We start from the raw sequence: 8,872 nt of genomic DNA, 5'->3' as shown, positions 1-8,872 counted from the left end.
GCACTCTCATACACACACACACACACACACACACACACACACACACAATTTTTTAAATATTCAAATTCCTTTATATTCAAATATTTTGATGGATACTGATTTGAAATTGATTATCTAAACTATTTCCAAATAAGACAATAGGTTAAACAAATGTATTTTACAATAGTGAAGTATATTTTGTCCTAAGAAAATATGGATATAATCATTAGTTTTCATCTGTGAATCACTTTTATTGTGGTCAAACATAAAATTAACACAAAAGAAAACAAAAGAGCACCTCACTATCTTTTATTTTTATTTTTATCTACCTTGTAATTTATATTCTATTGTATTTTGACTATTTCTATTCTATGTAAAGTGGTGCAGAAAGGTGTTTATCTATTTACTATTAAACTTGTTGAAAATTTTACTTGATTTTAAGTAGAAATGTTAAAATTTGATCCTTAGTGACAGATTTGATATCTTGATAACTGAATAAACAGATCCATGTAAACACAGACAGTCAGTTTTATTCTATCACAACTCCACGACTGGGAAACTAAAAAGAAGGCAGCTAAAGGAATAATTAATATCAGTTTCGTCCTTGTTTAATGTGAAGCTAAATGTAAATAACTGCTTTGCAAAACATTTTGTTATTGGTGTTTTAGGGCAGGGGGTTAAGAGCTGATGCTTTAGCTGTAAAGGACTATTTAAGGTAACGCACCATTTTACTTGAAGGGGACACAACAAGCAGAAGTAATCCGTGTCTGCACACTGATTGAATCCTTTACTGAAACGTCCATGTTCAAGATCGTTTTTCACAATTTTATAGTAATTTAACACAACATCTATAAATGTTTGTCCTGCACCAAAAACTATTACCTCAGCTCTTCTGAGCTCTTTTCCTCTTTCCATCACGAGCTATTCTTATTGTCACATTTAATTAGAAGCCAGTCATTAACAAATTGCTCAACAGTTTTCAGATCTTTATTTATTTACTAGAAAAATCAACCCGTCTTTTTTTACCAGCCTGAGTTTGGTGAGGACTGGATGTTCCCTCAGCGAGTTGTTGACAACATACTGCAGCACAGGATCAGCACTTCCTTTACCGTGGCTTTTCCCAACAAAGGCAGACTTTCCCACATCTGACCAACACAAAATCAAAGAGCAGAGATCGTAGAAACATATCTAGAGACATTTTGGACAAATATGTATGCTTTAGTTGTTGCTTACCTGTGAATATTACAGCCAGTCCAACACAGAAAACTATTTTAATGTCTGCAGACATTCTGTTGGAGTTTGGGACGTCTCACAGCTCAGACTCTGTCAGCTGTTTTTGTACTTTGCCATCTGTGTTTGTTCTGGTTGAACTTTTAATCTGACCTATTGATTTTTCAGAGGAATGGCAAAACTTTAAGTTTCTTGCAGCTTTAAATGATTTAGGAAAACTGAATAATAACCACTGAGCAACCTTAGATTAACAGCAATAAAATATATATATTTTTTTGTAAATATAATTTAAAGAATGGGCTCATTGTCTATTTGTCGAAGCTCCATCTGCAAGAAAATAAATGAAAAATAGCAATCTAGATGGGCACGCTTTGTTCATTTTACCTACATTTGTTGCTCTTGATGGTATAAATACTTAGATCTCTCTACATTAACATATTTTTTGCTTAAAAGTGAAGTTTTAAAAATTTAGTTTACTCTGAAAGTGACATGTTTGCATTTTAACTTAAATATCCAGCTGCTTGATCAGTCTTACATTGGGGAAACTAAAGTCACATGCCAAATGGATGGTCCAGCACAAAAGAGCAACATAATCAAGTCAAGTCAAGTCTGATTTATTTATATAGCACATTTAAAACAGGAACTGTTACCAAAGTACTTAACAAAAAAGATCACGGCATCAAATAAAAACAAGATATAATTACAGTGTCAATCAGAAAACAATGAAATACTAAATCAGATCACACTGTGTTAAATTCCAATGAGTGCAGGTGCGTTTAGATTTATCTACCTGGATTATTGAGCATGCATCAGCTGCTTAAAATGATTAAATCAGCTGCAACTAAAACCCAGAGATAAGCAAAGTGACCTAACAAAAGCAGTATTTGGAAAAAAGATGTTACATTTTCAGTAGTGTAAATGTATTAGTTATTCAAAAAAACATTATTCTATTTAAATAAAAAGCGAGTACCTGTGCACCCATTAGGCATTATCTTGAGACGAATGTCATAATATTGCAAACAATGCCCACACTTTAAAAGCAATCTGACAGAATGACAATTCAAATGTGTTCTTAAAACAAAACACATTTTGCATTTATTTTATTTTTTTTCAAGAAAGTTAGAAGGATTTAAATTACTTTACACTTTACAGTCCACCACATCATAGAATTGTTTGTACTGCTTTAAAAACGGGGATGCTGCCCTCTGGTGGTACAATGATGAAAATTATTTTTATTTCATGTACTCTACTTAATTGATGCTCTTTGTTACATTTTCATTGATTCAATGATTTTGTGTAAAATTTCAGCCTTTATTTTTAATATATTACATGAGGACATAAACATACAGCACTGTAGTTTTGATTCACCTACTATTTCCCTACATTTTGCTTCTGCAGAGTTAGACTTTGTTGTGATTTTTTACAGTGGTCTACAACAGGTTTTTCAAGCTCTGTGAGAGTATTTGAAGATTCAAGAAAATTTGTTGTCCATCCTAAAACAAAAGTAAATACAGAATAACAGCCTTAACGAGTGAACACTAACAAGTGCACATCACTGTGGCTTTTCTGAGCAGTTTGATTGCATCTGGGAAGATGTTTCATTTCTTTGCACAACGACAACTTTTCTCATTTTTAGTGTTCTTGTATCCGGCTCTAATTAGCGCGGGAAAATTTCCTTTTACTGAACCATTAAACACCCCATTAAACATAGACATAGAAAGGCACAGCATTAGTTACGCCTAACAATTTAAAATTGAACTTTCTATAACTTACCACATTAAAAATTATTTATCCTATTTGTGTGTGTTAAATGAAGGCTCCAAAGAATAAATAAAATTATAATTCAATTTTTTTACATTGCCAAATTGCATGGAAATACGGTTTGTAAAATACTTTGCATCATTGAGTCAAACAGATGCAGATGATGTGATCAAACGTTAAATTAATAGCAGCAGCTGTGATGAAAGCCTCAATGAAGCACCATCAGGGACAATACACTCCCCACATATTCTAATACATACATACCATTTAATCTTGACTTATTTTTCCTTTTACAATGACATTTTACTTTAACAACATCCATAAAGGCTGAAATATATATTTACTCTGCAACATATAAAATCAAAAGTTACAGCTATTATTGCCTTTTAGTTTTTTATGACAAATACAGAGAGCTTTAAAATGTAATTTGAGTCACTTCAAACGTTTATTTCCATGTGTATTAGTTGTTTGGCAGCCTACCTCACTGCAATGTACAAGTTATTAGATATTGTCAGGTTGACCTCACAGCCTACAAAAAGTACACTTTCATCATTTCACCAAACCAGATCACAACGTTTGGCCCTACAGAAACAATTCTTAGGACACTTCAAAATAAGCAGCAAATTTTAAAGTCAATAAAATAAAGCAGGATATTTATTTAACCAAGGTAAAACTGTTCCCAATTAGACCGAAGTTGACAAAAATCAGAGAACATATCCAAAGTTTTGTCACGATGTGCCTGTAGTACTGTAAAGGTACATTTAGACAAGTGGCGTATGCAGCATTTCCAAGTATAGCACATACCCTTCCACTGAATAGTTTGGACACATCCACCCACTGTCATTTTAAATGGGTCTTACGGTGAAGGTTGCCATGTTAGGAGAAGGTGATATGACATACTTCTCTGCAGTAATTAGAAGAGTCTGTCAGGAAGAGGGCACAGACGAAACAAATCTGATGAAACACGAGAACAGTCCTGAACTTTTTGAGTGCTGGAACTCTGTTTTTCCCAAACTTTACCTTTGATAACTGTTTATGTTGTTGCATATTCATTTTTTTTAAGTCATAAAAAGACAAGTAAAGTTTATTCAACTCATTTTTGTGCTCAGCTATTTACAGTATTACATCAAAATGAACTGTGTTAATGTGTTACGATGGAGATGATAGATAGACAGACAGACAGACAGACAGACAGACAGACAGACAGATAGTACTCTAGATACTTTTTTGTCACCAAGTGGAAATTTGTCTTAGACATTGTGCACTAAACAAAGCTTCTTCCACAATTAAATACACTACAAACAATAAAAGCATGTGATCACCACAATAAAACAAAATAAAAACACATATTGCACATTCTCACTGACATTCCAGCAAGTAAACGAAGCATGCCAGAGCATCAGCAGCATGACAAAGGACTATATGTGTTTTTTTATGGAACAATCTGATTGATGTAGGGACAATTTAATGTTTAAATCTGTTAAGTCTGCAAGCAGGGATTCTAAACCTAAAAGAGGAATTAAGGTTCATGTGAGCAAGGACTGGATGATTCGGAAGATTTGCAGAAATTGCTCCTTTGAATTTTCAAGTGTGAAACTTTCTTTGAGCATTTATCTGGATTATTTAACGTTTAACGAGCCATTGTTTCGTTGAGCAAGGCTTGGCGGGGTGTTTTGTACAACCCCCACTTTTAGATCTTCTCTTCTTGTAACTTCAGAGCAGGAGCGCGGGGAAGACGGCATAGCCAGGAATGTTCAAAAAGGGGTTTTGGGGATGTGAGTGGGATGCAGAGCCTCTCTGAGGACACCGAGCTTCCTCTGTCTATTCCCTAATTACAAATGTGCAGAGACAAACAAAAACATGCCGGCAACGAGAACGCATCACTTAAATGAGCCGTGACGCAAGCTGTCTCTAAAAAAAATATGTTTGAGTTGTGGCGAGGAAAGGAAGACGCCTGAAAGTGTGCACACGGCTCTGTGGAAGTCCTCTTGATGAAAATGAGACGCCGTGTTTCTTCTCCAGCATCCTCTCCCTCTCTCCCCTCTGTCTCCTGCAGCTTCAGGCCTCTGCTTACGTGATGCTAATTGTTTCTGCTACTTGTGCCAAGTACCTACTCTTCCCCAGCACATTCTACAGACAGGCCCTGGTCCCTCGGCTGCTTTTTGTGTCTGTTTAAGGAGTAAAAAAAAATGTGCACTGCCATCTGTGGTGGGCACGCTACTGTTCTACCCCCCCTCCTCCCGGCTGTGACTGTCACAGTGCCACAATGATGCACATTCACGTACTCTCTCAGAGGAAGGAGAAGAACAAAAAAAAAAAAAAAAAAAAGACACTATGTGGTATAAGCAAGAAAACAAAACTGACATATACAACTGCTAATATGAAACAAAATAATTCAAGAGGTTCTTGTTTTGATGTGTAGAGCATGTGGGGAGCAGAACGGTGTACATTTGAGACATGTTTTAAAAGTTTACATAGCACGCAGAAAATAAATGAGGGTATTTTGTTGTTTTAAAACTGGGTCTAGTGGTAGCTTAGATAATTCCAAGTGGGATACTTTGGAAAGCTTATGAAGAATTCATATTTTACCTGGTGTTTCGCTTTTTGAACAGACTCACTTTGGAGAACTGGAGTTCATTTTCTAAACTCACAAACAGCACAAGCAAGGCCAAAACCAGAATCCACTGCTGTCTCTGTGCATATCTGAGCAACTTGTGTCAATTTTTTGTATCACACATTTCATTTAATAAACTTCATGGCTATTTTACAAGTGGAAAAGGCAGCAGCATGCTAGCTACTGCAGAAAGTAACTTTATCCAGTGCAGCCTGGGGCACTATTTTGGGAAGATTATATAAATTTATCACAGTTGCAGTAGGTTGGAACCCAGCAAGGCAAACACATGGTACTTTAAAATTTAAACTAAAAGTAAAACTTTAACTAAAATTAAACAAAAGGTTGCCGTGGCAGTAAACAATCAGATTCTCTGGAGACACAAAGAAGCCAATATTTTGTGGCACAGAACTCAATGAAGCACTGTGAGTGGTGAGACAGTGACTGAATATATAGGACAGAGGTAATTACAAAAGTGAAGGCACCTGAGTAGATTGCTGACTGGAAACAGGTGAATGTGGCAGCCTGACTGGAAACCACTGAGGAGCAGACTGAGGAGGAGTAAGTGACGGCACATGGAAAACACTGATCTGGAGAGAACAAAACTAAATACTAGAACCCAAGGGTGGGAAGAACACACATAGGCAGCTGTGGCTGAGTGGTTAGAGCAGTCATCCTCCAACGCAAGAGTTGGAGGTTCGATTTCACCAGCAGTCACATGCCGAAGTGTCCCTGAGCAAGACAGTGAACCCCTCATTGCCTCTGATGTCAAGTCACATTTATTTATATAGCACATTTAAAACAGTAACTGTTATCAAAGTGCTTACCAAAAAAAGATCACAGCATCAAATATTAATAACAACATATTACAGCAACATGAATAAAAGCATAAAAACACGAAATATAATGAGAAACAATGAAATACTAAATCAAATCACCCTGCGTTAAATGTCAGGGAGTAAAAGCAAAATGGATGAACACAATCATCAACAACGAAATACCAAATGAGATCACACTGTGTTAAATGCCAATGAGTACAGATGTGTTTTGAGGAGAGATTTAAAAGTAGAGACTGAGGTGGCCTGTCAAATGTTGATGGGCAGATTGTTCCAGAGTTTAGGGCCCACGACTGAAAACGCCCGATCTCCTCTGAGCTTCAGTCTGGTTTTTGGTACGGCCAAAAGCAGCTGGTCTGATGATCTCAAGGCCCGAGAAGGAGTATAAGGATGAAGGAGGTCGGAGAGGTATGAGGGTGCAAGGCCATTAACACACTTAAATGTCAGCAGAAGAATCTTAAAATCAACTCTGACACGCACAGGAAGCCAGTGAAGAGAGGACAGAACTGGAATAATGTGGATGTGTGTCCCATCGGTGTACGAATGTGATAAATCTCTGATTATTCTTTGTATAGATACAGTAGAGTGCTGTATGAATGGGTAAATTAGGGCACAGACTCTGTTGTAAAGAGCTTTGAGTGTCTTCATAAGACAGAAAGGCACTATATAAGTACAGTCCATGACCTGACTGAACTTTATTGGATTTTTTTTTAACCTGGATTATTGAGCATGAACTTTGATACAGTCCATTTACTTTTTAACACAGATCCAGGTGGTTGTAAAATAGCATTAAAATAGCATTTTTGAGACCGTAGTTGTTGATTGATGACAACTGTCCACTATGGTCTTATTCAGACTTGTCATTAGTTCATCAATCCGTCTGAATCAAACTTTTTTTAAAATTTTTTGGCTCCAAACCTGTGGTCATTCAAAGAACTAGCTATCAAGAAATGAATCACAATCTTTCTACACAGCCCAACTTAACAAGACAAGAGTTGCCCCTTTAAAAAAAAAAAAAAAAAGAGATTTTCAAGCATTAAAGAAAATTGAAAAACTCTTGACAAAAGTCTGCCACATATCAGAACCTCATTTTCGTGCCTAATTTTGACCAGCAAGTGGCAGTGTTGTTTAGCAAATCTGCACTCTTTTCATTTCCAAACTAAACCCAGTCTTCAGGCCTTCACTCCTCTGTTGGGGCTGTAATATCACTTCCCTCTTATTGAGCTGACCTGTGACACCATCAGAGGGTTGTACGGGTGCAGCATATTGACATGCCTGTAAGGCCACATGGCTGTTACATCATCCACGTATTCATCACCGGGAGACGGTTTCTCCTGCACTTCAAACAACCGGAGTCAGCTTGGCAACGTCTCAGCAGTCAGAGGAGCACGCATGAATATTAAGTGATGCTAATCACAACGGAGAGACCAGCGTGGAGACAGCTGACAGACAGTTCTCAGCATTCAATTGACGTCCTCAGATTTGTCCTCTGTTTGACGGCACCGTCTCCAAACATGACAAGTCTGTTTAAAGCTCAAGCACACACACCGGCGTGCACAGCTAGACATGAACTGACGCTCGTTTTACTCAAACTGGGCCACTGTCTGTGTGTGGGTATAGCAAGACTCAGACCACTACTTTTTAACCATACACAAACTCATAACTCAACAACAAAACTAAAAAGATGATTTAGACCACTCCGACAGTTGCTAAATGTAAATGAGGATGCGACAAAATATTCTCAAGAACTGTTTTTCAATCATCAAATCTGGATTTGCTGCATCTGTATTAAGCTACAATGTGTTCCGGATCCGACTGCGAGGATAAGCCCTTCACTTCATTATCATCCTCTCTTTGTGTATCCGAGCCAAGCAGAACAAAGCAGTGGATCAGCCTCAGCGGGGAGTAAAAATAAATAAATAAGAATGAATGGCAGGTGTGGTTGTTTGACTTTCAAATCGCCCAGGCATCTATTCTATTAACCTGCCGTGTAAATAAATACAGAATTCAATTTCCATGGAGTCACGCAATAAGTTGACAGTCCTCAAAAAGATCAAACGGTGCTCGTGAGCCACGCTCGGAAAAAAAGAAAAAAGAAAAGAAAAAACCTTGGGTGTGTGAAAGGTGTTGACACCTTGAGCAACCCACAAAAAGAGACAAATGTCACATCCTCAGACACAATTACTGAGTGAACCCTTGCTTTCCGAGCAGCACTTCTTCCAGCTTCATATGGAGGAGCTCCTCCAACTAGGGATGCACGATATTATCGCCATGGTATCGGTATCGGCCAATATTAGCGATAAAGTTAAATATCGGACATCGGTCATTCCATCAAAATAACTCACTGATATAAAAGGCGCTATATATATCTATATCTATATCTATCTATCTATCTATCTATCTATCTATCTATCTATCTATCTATCTATCTATCTATCTATCTATCTATCTATCT

Source organism: Nematolebias whitei, chromosome 1 (assembly GCF_014905685.2).
Source record: "Nematolebias whitei isolate Nwh7 chromosome 1, NemWhi1, whole genome shotgun sequence".
In the NCBI taxonomy this organism is placed as follows: Eukaryota; Metazoa; Chordata; class Actinopteri; order Cyprinodontiformes; family Rivulidae; genus Nematolebias; species Nematolebias whitei.
The sequence above is the reverse complement of the archived record's forward strand: the minus strand, read 5'-3'. Positions refer to the sequence as shown.